Source organism: Solanum dulcamara, chromosome 4, assembly GCF_947179165.1.
Source record: "Solanum dulcamara chromosome 4, daSolDulc1.2, whole genome shotgun sequence".
Classification (NCBI taxonomy): domain Eukaryota; kingdom Viridiplantae; phylum Streptophyta; class Magnoliopsida; order Solanales; family Solanaceae; genus Solanum; species Solanum dulcamara.
In genome coordinates, this window is record NC_077240.1 from 23,665,614 (window position 1) to 23,679,934 (window position 14,321).

A 14,321-nucleotide genomic window follows, 5' to 3' on the forward strand; every position below is an offset into this window, starting at 1 on the left:
TTAAAATGTTCTAAACTCTTATACATTTTTATCAAATCAGCAAACCATAGACAATAATTAAATATCTTCATGTTCTTTTTATAAATAAATGTATTTACAATTACATATTATTACAAACTTTTAAACTACACATAATTTTACAAAAAAATCACTTATCTTCATGTTTCCTTTTACTTGTCAATTTTTTACTTGGCACACCTATTAAGAAATCAATTATTGAAATGGTGAGTTTATCATTTTATCTTTATTAATCACTAAATCCATAATCCGAATTTCAAAATATTTTGATACCAAAGATAATAACTCTCTCAATAAATTGATGGTATAATAGGTAAAAAAAATTTATACTTTCTTGATTTGTCAAATTTGACAAGTAAAAAGAAAAATCAAATTAGAAAATTTTTGACAAGTAAAAGAGAACGAAGGGAGTAAATTAATAATATTAATTACTAGTTATTCTTTAATACAACTCTCACACATGGTACGTACAATCTTTTCATGTCAAACAAGATTATTATTTTTTGCAAAATTTAAAATTATGAATCAAATCTTAATTTTTTTTAAAAAAATAAAATTTAAAATTAAAATTCTAACTTTTAGGTGGATTTGAGATTTAAAATTGAAGTTATTTTGTTTAAAAATGTCTTGAACAAACATAAATTTCAAATTTCAAATCTAAGGTGCCGTTTGGCCCCAAGTTACCAAATATTTTTGAAAAGTTATTTTTGGGTGAAGTTTTGATGAAGCTTCATAATGCGTTTAGCCACAAATTTTTGAAGTTTTGGTGAAGTTTTGAAAAATATTATTTTGTACCTTTAAATTCTAAAAATTATTTAAAATATCCATAAGTTTGTGTTATCATTTTTTAATGAACATGTTCTATTAAAAAAAATATTATAACATAATTGATAACAATCAACAACAACAAAATAACAATATGGGCAAAAGTAATATATCAATCGAATTAAAAACAAATTGTTCTTTTTTCCAATCTTGTCACTCAAACTATTTTTTTTCGGGGGAAGTAATAACAAACTATTTTTTTATAAAATCTTCCACATTGTACGAACAATCTCTTAATGACAAGCTTTCATTTCATTTTTTTCGGTGAGGTAATAACAAATTATTCTTTTAAAACTTCAAAAGTTTTCAAGTTCTATTTTTCACTAGAACTTGAAAATTTGGAATTTTTGTCAAATATATTTATCAAATAATGACAAATTGTATGAATAAACACTAGTTTCCGAAAAAAAATCAATTTTTTCCCAAAAACTATTTGAGTCCAATCGCTTGGTAAATTACTTATTCAAACAGGCTCTCGGGTTTCACTGGTAAACAATTCTATCACGTAGTGTTCGAGGCAAATTAGAATTTAAATGAAAAATAATACCGGAAAATGTTGAACATCTTGGATTTCTTTTGTTTCTTCATAGGAAAGAAAATTTCACTTTATAATACCAATGAAGTCATATCGGATATTAATTTTTAATATATGTATATGCATGTATCATATTAAGCCAAAAAAAAGTAATTTCAGTTTGACCCAAAAAAAATTTCGTTTGATGTTTGATATATTTCGAATCGAAGTCTGATTAAATTTTGGATCACATATTAGATGATTTATTTCTGACCTTCTAGAGCGACATTTCTAAAGAAATTTTATTTTTTCAAATTCGAAATCTTTAATTAAGAATAAAAAAATCTCAATCATTTTATCATAATTCATTTTATTAAAAAATAATTTAACTAAAACACATACCACTCCACGGAGTAAGACATTATCTTATCTTGACATGAAATAAATCATTTGTTTTCGTAGGAAATTCCTGCGAACTAGGGGTGGGCCTCTGGTTCTTCGGTCCGATTTTATCGAATTTTAATTCGGTTATTTGATATTTAATTTTAAAAAATGTGCATCGAATATCGAATCGAACTAATTCGATTCAATTTGATTTTTTCAATTTTTTCTCAATTTTATTCAGTGTTTTTAAAATATTTTTTTCGATACGAATAAAAATAAAATGAGGAAAAAATCAAAGTATAAGACATTTAAATATTTAAAACCGTGTTAAATGATGATGTGTCTCACCATGGAACACTTATTGTGCTTCAAAGATCATATTTGTCTTTGTCAAGAACGTTGTGTCTCAAGCTATTACTCAAGGAAAATAAGGACAAAGACAGGTTCCTTTACATAACGTACTCGGCAAAAATACATTTGGATTCCTCTTGGGAATTAATATTTGAAATTAACTATCTGAATTGTAAATTAGTTGCTACTTTGATTTTGTTCATGAATGATTTAATTGCTAGTTCCCTTTTATTTTTGGATTAGGGAAGGGCCCGGCCACAAGGGTCTATTGTACGCAGCCTTACCTTGCATTTCTGCCAGAGGCTGTTTCCAAGGCTTGAACCCGTGACCTCCTGGTCACATGGCAACAACTTTACTAATTACTACAAAGCTCCCCTTCATATATATATATATATATATATAGATGAAGTTAGCCATTTGTTAGCCATCTCTGAGGTGGGGTTAAAGAAAAAGTTATTAAGAACATATGTTGAGGGAGAGAAGAACAAGGTATAAAATAAAATTAAAAAAAGGAAAAAGTATAGAAAATATTTGGTATAATAAATGCTAAACATGACCAGACATTAGCGTGAGAGGGAGTACTTAGTTGAATTTTCATTATATTTGTACTATTAAGATCATGCCATTTAGATTATTACTCCATACTATTATTAATCATACCTGTCTATTTAACCCTTTTTGTTAGTAATTAATGGATGTCATTTTTTCTTCTTTACTTTTTCCCTGACCCTTTTTTTTCTTTTGTCAATTGTGGCAACTAATCTTTGCCTATAAATTGTCAGATTTGACAATGAAAATGTACACAATTCTCTAAAAGCTTTCTCCGCTTTGTTTTTTTCTTTAGTCTTTTGTTTACTTGTCTTATAATTTTATTATTTTATAACACGTTATCAGCACGAAACTCTAATTTTCTTCAGATAAATTAACTTCTATATCAGGTATATCTACTGAAATTTTTTTATTTTAGTTGTCTTTGTTATTTCTAAATTAATTTATATATCAGTTGTCATCATGTCAAATTTATCAAAACTTGAGTTTGTGGCACTTGACATTTTCGGGAAAATATATTTATCATGGATCCTTAATGCTGAAATTCACCTTGACACTAAAGGTCTTGCTATACTATTAAACAAGAAAATAAAGCATCAAGCCAAGATAAAGTAAAGACCATTATTATTCTCTGTCATCATATTAATGAAAGATTAAAAATGAATATTTAACTGTGAAAGACCCCCTTAAAGTATGGACTAATTTGAAGAATCGATATCATCACCTAAAACTTATGGTATTATCAAAAGCCCGATATAACTGGATAAACCTTCGATTTCAAAATTTTAAAACTGTGAGACAGTATAATTCTGTTATCCACAAGGTAAGTTCCATATTAAAATTATATGGGGATACTATTACTGATGATAACTTACTCGAGAAAACTCTTTTCACTTTTCACACTTCAAATGTGTTGCTACAACAACAATATCGTGAAAGGGGGTTTAAAAAATATTCTAAATTAATTACATGCCTACTTATGGCTGAGCAAAATATTACTTTGCTGATAAAAAATCATGAAATCCGTCTTACTAGGTCTGCTTCATTCCCTGAAGCGAATGTTGTAGCAGCAAATAATCAGTCTGAATCAAGACAAACTAATTATCACTGTCGTGGTCGTGAAAGTGGGAGAGGACATGGAAGTGGACGAAACAATTATCGTCATCATGATGAAAATAAACATGAGAACAATAAAGTTCCTCAAAATAATCCTTTTAGAGGTAAATCCAATATTTGCCACCGGTATGGTATGAAGGGTCATTGGGCACGTGAATGTCGTACGCCCGATCATTTTGCGAAATTTTATCAAGCCTCTCTCAAAACAAGAAATAATAATGTAAAAACACACTTGAATTTTCGAAATGATGATAATAAAGGAACTCCCTTAAATAAATATGAATATATTTAGGCGAATCTTGTTTATAAATATGATACTTTCGAAGATCTGCCAAATATTACTCATTTGAAAACTGAAGATTTTATAAATGTTGACTGAAGAATTGATCATCTAACTAGGAATAAAAATAGTTATCGGTTTGTTTTATTATGTTTGATATTATGTTGTCCTTCGTAAAATGTTTCTTAAGGCAGTACAGTTTATTAAAGTATCTTATGTTATTAGTTTTTCACGTTCTTATAATGTATTTTTTATTTATGAAGAATATAAAAATTTCTCAGTCATCAGTTGAATCCAAAAACAATTATGATGATATATGTCTTATTGATAGTGCCACAACACACACTATTTTAAAAGATAAGAAATATTTTTCTTATTTGATTATGAAAGAAGCTAATATTAATACAATATTTGATAGTACAAGATTAATTGAAGGATCCAAAAAAACTAAAATTGTACTTGTCGAAGAAATAAATTTAACAATTAATGAAGCATTATATTGTAGTAAGTCTCAAAGACATTCGTCAAAATGGTTATCATGTTGAGACTACAAATGATGAAAAGAATGAATATATTTACATTACTACAATGACGTCGGACAAAAAGTTTATACTTGAAAAGTTACCCTCTCTTTCATCTGGTTTGTACTTCGCAATTATTAACATGGTTGAAACCATATCATAGTAAACCAAAGGTTTACTAACTCAAATGATTTTATTATTTGGCATTACCGGTTGTGCCATCACATGGACACTCTTTGAAGAACCAAAAAAAATTTTAATTTAAAGAATTCTCTTGTGTTGCATGTTCTCAAGACAAATTGATTATTAGACCATCAGTAATCAAAGTAGGAAATGAATCCCCAGCATTTCTGGACCGTATACAAGGTGATATATGTGAGCTCATTCACCCATCATGTGGACCATTTAAATATTATATGGTTTTAATAGATGCATTTACAAGATGGTCACATGTGTGCTTATTATCAACTCATAATATGATATTTGCGAGATTAATTACTCAAATAATCAAGTTAAGAGCATAATTTTTAGATTATGCAATAAAGACAATTCGTCTTGATAATGCTGGCGAGTTCATAACTTAAGCATTTAATGATTATTGTTTGTCCACTGGGATAACAGTTAAGCATCCAGTTGCTCATGTTCATACTCAAAATGGTCTAGTGGAATCATTGATTAAACTTCTCCAATTAATTGATAGACCAATGCTTATAAGAATAAAACTTCTCATTTCATTATGAGGTCATGTTATTTTGCATGCAGCAAGTCTTGTGCGGATCAGACCCACAAGTTATCATAAAGTCTCCCCATTACAATTGACTTTTGGTCAGGAGCCAAATATTTCCATCTTTAAAATATTTGGATGTGCAGTATATGTTCCAATTATTCCACCACAAAGCACAAAAATGGGACTCCAAAGAAGATTGGGGATATATGTTGGATATGAATCTCCTTTTATCATAAAATATTTGGAACCTATGACTGAAGATTTATTTACGGCAAGATTTGTTGATTGTCATTTTGCTGAATCAATATACCCAGTATTAGAGAGAAAAAATAAGCAGTTGAAAAAGGAAATAGATTGAAATGCATTATCACTATCTCATTTAGATTCTCATACAAATAAATATGAACTGGAAGTTCAAAAGATAATTCATTTGTAAAATATTGCAAATCAATCGCCAGATATATTCACTGACCTATTAAGAGTTACTAAATCTCATATTCCAGCTGCTAATGCTCCAATTTGAGTTGATGTCCCAGTAGGAAATGTGGTAGACCGATCGATTTCAAAGATAAAATTCATCAAAAAAGAAAATGAGCAAACAATCAAAATGGTCATGATATGAAAGATTCTACTCAAGAAGAACGAGGAGACATAACAATTGATAAAATCTTGGAAGAGGTTAAGGCGCCTGAAAATGATAAAAGAAACTTCAATAAATTATGTTTCATCAAGAAAAATATGGAACCGAAATAAATGTAATTGTCGACAATAGTTTTTCTTATAATGTTGCTATTGAAATAATGTAATAAAGTGGGATCTTGAACCAAAATCTGTCGATGAATGTAGACATAGGAATGATTGGCCAAAACAGAAAAATGCAATTCAAATTGAATTAGTTTCTCTTGAAAAACGCAAAATTTTCGGATCGATAGTCCAAAAACCTGAAGGTATAAAATCAGTGAGGTACAAATGAGTTTTTGTGTGAAAAAAAAATGAAAAAAATAAAGTCGTAAGATATAAAATATGACTTGTGGCACAAGGATTTTTGCAAAGACCCGACATTGATTATATGGAAATATATTTTCTTGTGGTGGATGCAATCACTTTCAAGTATCTTATAAATCTGGCAGTTAATGAAAAACTCGGCATGCATCTGATGGATATCGTTATTGCCTATTTATATGGTTCTCTAGATAATGATATTTTTATGAAAATTCTGAATAATTTAAAATGCCTGAAATATATAAAGATTCTCGGGAAACTTGTTCACTAAAACTTCAAAAATCTTTATATGGGCTAAATCAATCAGGGAGAATATGATACAATCGTCTTAGCGAATATTTGCTAAAAGAAGGATATAAAAATGATTCAATTTGCCCTTGTGTCTTTATGAAAAAGTGTAGATCTGAATTTGTCTTAATAGCCGTATATGTTGATGATTTAAATATCATCGGAACTCCTAAAGAACTTTCAAAGGCAGTAAAATATTTAAAAAAGGAATTCAAAATGAAAGACCTCGGAAAGACAAAATTTTGTTTTGGTCTACGATTGAACATTTTGCAAATGAGATATTTGTCTATCAATCAACATATAAAAAAAATATTTTAAGGAGATTTTACATGGATAAAACACACTCACTGAGTATCTCAATTGTTGTGAGATCTCTTGATATTAATAAAAATCCATTTTGACCTCATGAAAATGATAAAGAGCTTGTTGCTGCTAAAATACCATACCTTGGTGCAATTGGTGCAATTCTTGCCAACAATTCTAGACCAGATATAGCTTTCTCAATAAACTTGTTAGCAAGATTTAGTTCTTCCCCAACGCGAAGGTACTATAATGGAATTAAGCATATATTCAGATACTTCTGAGGGACCACAGATATGAAATTATTTTACTCAAATGAATCCACGTCAGAATTGATTGGTTATGCAGATGCATGATATTTGTCTGATTCCATAAAAGTCGATCGCAGACGGATTATTTATTTACATGTGATGGTACAGCTATATCATGACATTCAACAAAACAAACTATGGTTGTCACTTTTTCAAATCATGCAGAAATAATAGTCATTCATGAAGAAAGTCGAGAATGCGTTTGGTTAAGATTAATAACTCAACACATTCCATAAACATGTGGCCTTTCTTTGATAAGAGACACTCCAACAATATTGTATGAAGACAATGCTGCATGTACAGCTCAATTAAAGGAAGGATATATCGAAGGAGACAGAACAAAACATATTTCACCAAAATTGACCTTCAAAAGAAAGGAGAAATAGATGTTCAACAAGTTCATTCAAGTGATAATTTAGCAGATATGTTCACCAAGGCCTTGCAAACTTCAACCTTTGAGAAATTGAGATACAAGATTGGAATGCGTCATCTTCGAGATATTAAATGATGTCTTCATCAGGGGGAGTATAATACTCGCTACACTCTTTTTTCCTTAGTCTAAATTTTGTCCCACTAGGTTTTTCGAATAAGGTTTTTAATGAGACAACACTCAAGGCGTATTATCAGATGTGTGTACTCTTGTTCCTTCATTAGGGTTTTTCCCACTGGATTTTTTCTAGTAAGGTTTTAACGAGGCACAACATATATGGGCGTTCAAGATGGCTATATATATTTATTCTTTCACTAGAAATTTTTTTTATGGACATCCAAGAGGGAGTGTTAAGAATTAATGGATGTCATTTTTCTCCCTTTACTTTTCCCCTGCCCTCTTTTTTTCTTTTGTCAATTGTGGCAACTAATCTTTGCCTATAAATTGTCAGATTTGACAATGAAAATGTATACAATTCTCTAAAAACTCTCTCCGCTTTGTTTTTCCATTTAGTCTTTTGTTTACTTTTTCTTATAATTTTATTATTTTATAACACTTTTATATATATATTATTTTTATTTTTTAGAAAATAATAATAAAAGTTGCATCGAAGTTCCGAGATCCTTACACCAAACACTAAATCGAAGAATCGAACTTTTGAAAGAAAAAAAAAGGTTATCGAATCGAAAAATTGAATTAGTTTGACTCGGTTTGATTTTTCAATTTTTTGATATTTATGCCCACCATTACGATAACCTGATTTGGAAGTAAATAATATTTCACTTGTAATAATACTTCATTACTTTCTTTTTATTTGTCTATTATTTTAAAATAATTTTTTTATTTTTAATATATTAAAAAAATATTTCTTCAATATTAATTACTTATTCTCCTAAATTATTTTTCAAGATTTAAGACTATACATTAATTAATATGAATATTATATTAAAAAAATTCATACTCCTTCATCCCATTTTAATTGTTAGAATGAGATCTTGTACAATTCTTAAGAAAAATTAATAAAGGATGCAATTTGACTAATATAATCCTACTATAAATATTCTTCAATCATTATGAAAATTATTCTCTATTAATGGATTTTACATTAAATATCATTACTTGATGTGTTATGCATTGAATAATAGACAAGAAATATCAAAAGTTTAACAAGATGTCGTCTCGTAACTTTAAAATGACCTTTTTGAAAACTATAGTAATAGAATAAAATTATAGTAATAGCTTTTTTCACATTTCAAAATGACTTAATTATTAAGGGTACAGTTGAAAAAAATGACTATTTATTTTTCTTGATTGTTTAAATTGATAATTAATTTGGGACAATTATTTTTAATATACCTGACAATTAAAATGGAATGAAGAAAATATTAATTATTATTTTTTAAGAAACGTATAAAATTTAAAGTGAATAAGTAAATGTAAACAAAGAAATAATAATAATAATTTATTTCATATTGTATTTTTTTTTTTAGAAAAAGGTAAAACAATAAACACATTGGCATTTGATCCGACAGCAATATGAGTGTGAGGCAGAAAAGGTTGTTTCCACGTTCATGTTGGGAGCGTGAGAAACACTCAGTAGCGGGGCCCAAACAAGAAAGATGGCGTGGGCTCACCACAAGGATTCGCCGCATTGGAATTGAATAGGAAAACTCAGAGCCCATTGTCCACTTCCCCCATGTGAAAAAGTTAAAAAGAAACTAGGCCTTTTTACGTATTTGTACAGATAATAAAAACAAATTCAATATATAGAAATAATATATACTCCTCTAACTCAATTTCTAGAGTTTTTTTTATTATTTAAAATTCAAGAAAAAATATTAAAACTTTTTTCATGTTTACTCTTTTCGTTAATAAAATTTTGTAATTTTTTAAGAGTTAAATCACATTACTTATAAAATTATACTTTAATAAAAGATTTATTATATTTATGATTTCATATTTAATCTTCTTTATGAAATTTATTAAATAAAAAAGTAATAAAAAAAATATGATTTAAATTTTGTTTTTGAATATTTTTTTTAATATGTGTATATTATTTTAGAAATTTAATTAATATAGAAAATAATTCTCCCACTATAGGCGGATTATCCTTTTCCCCAAAAGCATTTTGGTAAGTGCGAAAGTCATATTTTAGGGAACCCTTTTTGAAATTATATACTATAAAAGTTGCAGAAGCAAAAACCACGCCCCTCTACACCACTTTACATACCAATTTGAACAAATGTCACTACTATCTTTTTTTTCTTTTCTTTTTGATAATAAATATCCACGTAAATTTGATAATAAATTAATAATATGAAAAAGGTGCTTAGTATAATTGTACTAGTTACGAAAAAAACGTAGCAAATCTAATGTGAAGAGGCCCATTGAGATGTCTATAATTAAAATATCTTTCTTCATCTTTCGTTGATTTTTTACTCAAAATAATTATAAAATCTACAAAAATATTAGTGACATTCAAATAATAAAGCCTGAAGAAAATAACTAAAGTGGATCCTATAAATTTTAAAAAAAAATTGTAAACTAATTAAATTAAAGTAGAACAAAAAAATTATTTTTAAACCATTTTATCAAAATGTCATTGTCAAAGCAGGCACGTCAACGAAGACGTGCCTACTTCAAAGTACTTTAAACTTTATTTTTGAATTAAAATGAAAAAGAGAAAAAGGTAAATACCCTCGATCAAAAGTATCAACGATGTGAAATTAATCCTATAGAAAATTCACGGAGAAATCTCTTCAAAATTTGGCTCGCAAGAACTCTAACATCGAAAAACTCCAACATTTTTACTAACTCGTCAAAATTTAAACTATAGAGTATAGACATTAAATTCGGGTCAAATTATTTGGATTTCCATTAATCCATGATGAAATTCAAAGTGGAGACAAAAATTGAGTCAAATGGCTAGGACATCTACTAATTAGTGTCGCGATTCAATTCACCGGGCTGTGTGGGCACCTATTCTAACATCTATATAGGAGAATTGTTACAAAATATCATGCGAAAGTTTAACAATTATCAAAATAACAGCCTGAAAAGTCAAGAATACACCATAATTAAGTATTAAAATTTAAGGTTTATTACAAGAAAAATTCTAACACCCCAAGGATACTAGTCTAAACATGTACAAGAGCTTCTACATATACAGAGTATAAATAAAGTAATGACACAGCTCCCATCATAAGGAAGGAGGAGTAGAAGCTGTTGGAGAATCATCTTTGTCTTTACCTAAGAAACACCACTGACCCTGCAACCAGACTATGCCAAGTAGCATAGCAAGAATAGTATCAGCACAAACAACACGTACTGGTAGGCATCATCGGTCAACCTGATATCCACCGCGTAATATAAAGATCAACAAGAAGAAAATATGCTCTTAAGGAAAAACACCGTCAAACTTTTATGCATAACTCTTACCATTCTCGATAACCTCATTAAATTCATTTAAGGCTAACTCTCATCCCTTCTAGTTGGTCCGCTGCCAACTCTAATACAAATCAAGACCTAGCCCTTCTATCACATAGAGGAGATTTCAAACTACGGGCCACTACTAACTCTGTCTAATAAGTATACTGCCTTTAACTTTCACACCAACACTTGGCCCTAGAATAATTAACATCTCACTTGGAAGAGGTAAATATTTAAGAGACCTAACTCCTCTCTGGTCCGTACTAGCCCGTTGTGGTGATTCATTCCACCAGAGCGGCCTGGCCGGAGACAGTAACTTTGACTTCTCCCCCAATCCCCCCCTTTTTCACATGTACCAACAAGACACCATCAATATCTGACTCTAAGTCACTAATCTTACTAAACCATACATCAACTGCTCTCCACTTGTTTACCATGGCCTCATACCTACGATACGGATGCATCTAGCAACCATAACATAATTTGAACAAACATATATATAGAAGCACATTATTAATTTACCATTTTAAGAACAATATATAGTTTCACAGTGTAAATCTCAAATAACTGTTAATATGGTAATACTTGAACCTTCAGTCCTTTTATATCAATTATTATACAGGATGGGCATGCTCAATTATAATCAAGTCAGTTTCTCTATCATAACACATATAGTCAAGATAAATTTATAGATGATAGTCATATAATAGTTCTCTCATGGAACCCATACCCAAACTATTAGTGTGTCAGTGTGACACCCGATCTAATATTTAATATGTGTCAGAACGTGACACCCGATCTAATATATATATGTCAGAACATGACATCCGATCCAATATATGTGTCGAACGTGACACCTTATCCAATATATATATCGAAACGTGACACCCGATCCAATATCACAATCCCTAACACAATCACAGTCTATAACGAGTAGTTCACATACTTGTACAATCAAGTATCAAGTTCATTGCATGCAATTGTTCGCAAATAGTCATTTCATTAGTTACTTTACATCCTTCCCTTCATTAACAATATTTCATCAAGACTTCTTTATTCAAGGCATCACTTTTGATAGAGTAAGTTTAAGATTATGAATTTTACGATTTTGGTATTGTAGACGAATCACTACAACATATCAAACACCCAACCACAATAGTTAAACGCATAGAAAACTTCACAAAGTTACTCCATTGCTATAAAAGTCCCTTTATGGTATATAGACTAAACCATAACCTACAACCATGGGTAATTACATAAGTTCATGGCATGGGATTTATCAATCCTAAGTCTTTCATATTCACCTTTTATTTTATGATTCACAGTACTCAAGTAATTCACAGGGACTAACCAATATGAACACACACAATTATTTGTAGAATCACATCCCTCTATATACATCAAGTTTTCATAACCCACAGGTCTCAAGATCTCCTAACAACTCAGCAATTATCTACATTTAAATCCTGTAATGGTCATTGGCCTTCTAAATAGTTTTCACCAAGGTTAACATTCAAAGATTGAACCTTTATCACTAGTCATATAATAATCATGGCCCACAACATACATTCTTTATCACTAGTCACATAATAATCATGATCCATAACATACATTCTCACTCTAAAAATTAATTGACCATTATTTAACCATCCAGACTCTGTGCCCGAAGGCCTAAGCATGAAATCTTCCGTCAATTACAATATTGAATGCGTGAGAATAGATTTAAAACTATTCAATTAGAAAAACCTAGCCTACCTAGGATCCAAGCAGTTGTAGAAGGATTAAAGAACGATCCTTGACTTCTAAAGGGAAAAACTATTGAGACGGGCTTGAAATTCATGTGTTGTAGTTTTTCTTGCGTTAGAAATCCCTTTTTCCCAAGCCTGGAGCAGCCTTTTGGGGGTTTCTAGGATAACCCCCATCTACTTTGACACTTAAGGGAAGAAGAAAATAATAAAAATACGCCCTTATTTAATTCTGGCCCATCGGATCCCGCTTTGACTGCCTAAATTTTGCTCCGGTGGATCAGCACGGACAGTGCTCAGTAAAATGGGTATTTTTAGTCTGAACTTCAAATGAGGTAAATTCAGTGGCGTTGGAAAGAAGACTCATAGGTAGGGCTGCTTATCGGGCAGATCAGATGGATTATTATGCTTAACAGTTAGGCTTAACGGTTATCGGCCTTTAAAAGTACTAATCTGCTAGCCAACCTATAATATATCAATTAGTTGGGTATCAGATTAACAATTATCGGACGGTTATCGATTAAGTATAAGTTATCAATTTGTCCCTTGCAGTTGTAGGTATTGCTTCTCTGCTAGTGCTAACAGACGGGCGGATATAATAGACAACTATTTTTACTAAGTGAGTTCCAAAGATCACAAAGATTTTCCCATGCATAAGAAGTTAATAACACAATTTCTTAGCACATAGTACATAATACAAAATATCACAAAAGCAAAGGAGCCCCTCAGACTCAGTAGAGCATCACATTGTTGGAAGAACTAACAAGAACCAAAATAAAATTGCACAACTTCTTTCAGTACATAAGAACTTTTCCTTGCACAACTTCTTTCGTGTAATTGCTGGTGCTTTTTCTATTGCAGTAATCAGCAATTCAGCAAGTATCCTACAATAAAAAATAGAATTGTTAATATGTAAAATTTTAAGTGCATTCAAACAAATAATGAGAAGATAACAGAACATTATAAAAGTCACTTTATACTATATGTCAACTATAGTAGGGTCTTTTCCAGCGCTGGCTAAATCTGAAGAGAAAATCCTTATAATGAGTCATCAGTCATGTAATAAGTATAAACTATTTACAATAATAATATACAATAAATATAATAAAAAGTATTATTACCTTGTTCAAGCTGATCGAGACTATCAAGATCTTCCTCAACGCTAATAGGTTGTATTAATTTTTCACTTCGAAGTCAATCTTGAAGACACACTAGAGCTTGCACTAAATTAGGAGTCAATGAAATCCTAAATGAATCAAGAAGACGTCCCTCCGTACTAAATACAGATTCAGATGCCACACTTCAAATTAGTACAACTAATACATCACTAGCCATCTCAGCAAGAATAGAAAATCTAGCTGAGTTTATTTTTCACCAGTCTAGGATGTTAAATTCTTTACTATCATCCTCAGTTTCTTCACCAAAATATTTATCTAACTCGTTCTAGCATCCACACTTCCATTTGCTATTTTATAGTTCTTTAGATCTTTCATGAGTGATTCTAAAAGTCCTGTACTTTGGGTACTTACTT